Source organism: Eptatretus burgeri, chromosome 3 (genome assembly GCF_056783735.1).
Source record: "Eptatretus burgeri isolate ZD-2024b chromosome 3, Ebu_testis_v1, whole genome shotgun sequence".
NCBI classification, from domain to species: domain Eukaryota; kingdom Metazoa; phylum Chordata; class Myxini; order Myxiniformes; family Myxinidae; genus Eptatretus; species Eptatretus burgeri.
The window spans coordinates 137,116,543-137,119,042 of NC_140963.1; the positions used below are offsets into that span (position 1 = coordinate 137,116,543).

Here is a 2,500-nt window from a genome sequence, read left to right on the forward strand (position 1 = left end):
TTTTTACTAGCTTCTCGACAAGTTTTCTCAACTAGAACTACTGTTTTTGTCCGCAGAAATCACCGGTAATTCTGCGGCGGCCATTTTGTGTTTTCATCTCGTTCCAAATCACACGTGATTGCGCGAGATATGACGGTTTGGCGCGTATTACTCGACGTAGTAGCACCCAAACATGTAACCCCACCTGTAACAAACATCTTGGCGTCATCGCCTTGTGTTCGAATTTCATTATATTCTGCATCCAAAATAAAACTTCATTTTTTTTTTTACTTATTGGAAACCAGCCTCGCTGATCGGCACGAAATGTACACCACCAAAACCCCACCTGTAACAAGCGCGGAGTACTCTACGTAGTACCCAACTTCACTCAACGTAGTAGCACCCAAAGTCAACCTGACAGTCTGACTCAGAATTTGTCAGATAGTGACTCTGAGAGTGATTCTGAGTCAGTCTATCTCTCCCATTCTGAATCAGATTGAATTGTTGTGACTGAGTGATGAATTTGTTGCCATTATTAATGATTTTTGTTCGTTGTCAGTTCATAAAGACAGTGAGTCTGTCAAAGTTAATTAGGCCGCCTACAGTACTGTAACAGTACAAGTGAGTATATTAAAAATGTTTGATATCAAATTTGTGACTTTTGTCTTTATTTTATCGGGCCGGTAGAAATTCTGCTGGGCCGGTAACTTTTTCTAGTCACCAGCCCTGCTGGCCGGTGGATAAAAATGTTAATTTGCACCCCTGCTATGTTCTGCAGCTCCGTTATTATCCAAATGGCCTCCTTAGCAGATTAACCTTCAATTAAAATATCTGCAATAGAAATCTTCAACGATCAAATAATAAAGAATTATCATCACGAAAAAATACATTTCAATCCAAATGTGTTTGATGATGAAACTTGACTAATCATAGTCATATCATAATGGGAAACAGACAGGAGATTTTAGCTGAAGCTCAAACTAATCTCTTGTGAACCATTTTCAAGTTCCGTTTTTTTTTCAATTTTCTCATGCCATTATGCATGCATGACTCATTCCAAACCTTCTAAATAACAGTCCAGAATAAAAATTTCAACAACATAACACTGCGCTCAGTGCATTCACACAAGATACAAGTGTTTCCACAATTTAATAACAATTTGCCTCATTCCTTCTAACCTCAACAGGTCAGGTCAGGTCAGGTATGGGAGCATGTGCCGGAGAAGCGCGTCGCTGCGTCCACTTTCCGCCGGTACTCCAGAGGCCTCCGTCTGGCTATTCCCCAGGCAGATGCTTGGCCCATCCCCATGTCCTTGAGATGCCGATCAACCTACTGAAACCAAGAGGCACGTGGTTGGCCCATTGGCCTCCTCCGCTCACGAGACTCCCTCGCTGAGAGAATTTGGTGAGGAGGATCAGCGTCAAGAAAATGAGCCACATGTCCATACAGCTGCAGCTGACGCTCATGGACAATGCAGGTTACAAACCTCATTTTAACCTCTCTCAGCAACCGCTCGTTGGACACCAAGACAGACGAGTGAAAGCCAAGGATTCTCTGAAGAGACCTGGTACCAAAGGAATTAAGTCTGCATCTCAGATCCCTGGTCAGAGTCCAAGTCTCACATCTGAAGAGCAAGACTGGAAGCACCAAGGACCTGAAGACTCGGACTATCATCATCGTGCACGGGTACCGACAGAGCCACATCCCATGATTCAGTGAATCCATGACTCCCCAGGCCCGACCCAGACGTCTATTGACCTCTGGCTCACAGCCAGCAGAGACATTAATATGACTGCCAAGGTAAGTGAATCTCTCCGTGACCTCAACATCCTCACCACAAACAGGTACAGACAAGATAGCAGCATCCAAGATGTCTTTGAAAGTCTGGATCTTAGTTTTGACCCAACAAAGCTGTAATCCCAGCGACTCAGATTCCTCATTCAGCACCCCGAAGGTCCCCATAACGATATCCAGTCTCCACAAAGGTGACTGAATCATCTGCAAAAATCAAGGTCAGAGATCTTGACATTCCCAAACAATGCACTGCAGGCTTGATGTCTCCGACATCCTCCCCAGAATCCAATCCATACAAGTGCTGAAAAATGTGGGGACCAGTACAGAACCCTGACAAACTCCAGTAACAACTGGAAATAAGTCTGAGATGGTATCACCGCATCTCACAGCACTCTCAGTACTCTCAGTACCAGAGTATAGTTCACATTGGTCAGTTTTGGCGGCACCCCACAAAGACTAAAAATCCTCCAGAGGGCATCCTGATTCACTGAATCAAATGCTTTGCAGAGATCAACATAGGCTGCAAGCAGCCCCTGCAAAAACTCTCGTCTGCGTTTGGTGAGGGCCCGAAGGGAAAGGATACGGTCAATGGTTGGCCTCTTTGGTGTAAAGCCTGACTGCTCTGGGCACTGCTGCTCAAGCAGATGGTGGCAAACCCTATCAATAATCATTCGAGAACAGACCTTGCCCAGCACTGAGAGCATCACCACCCCCTCAGTAGTTGATG

At 45.0% G+C, this 2,500-nt stretch overlaps 1 protein-coding gene across 3 annotated transcripts in view; it reads right to left on the bottom strand.

Annotated features, from left to right (window-relative positions):
• RNF213 (ring finger protein 213) overlaps nucleotides 1-2,500 on the bottom strand; it is a 645,256-nt gene that overhangs the window by 308,627 nt on the left and 334,129 nt on the right. The window lies entirely within an intron of this gene.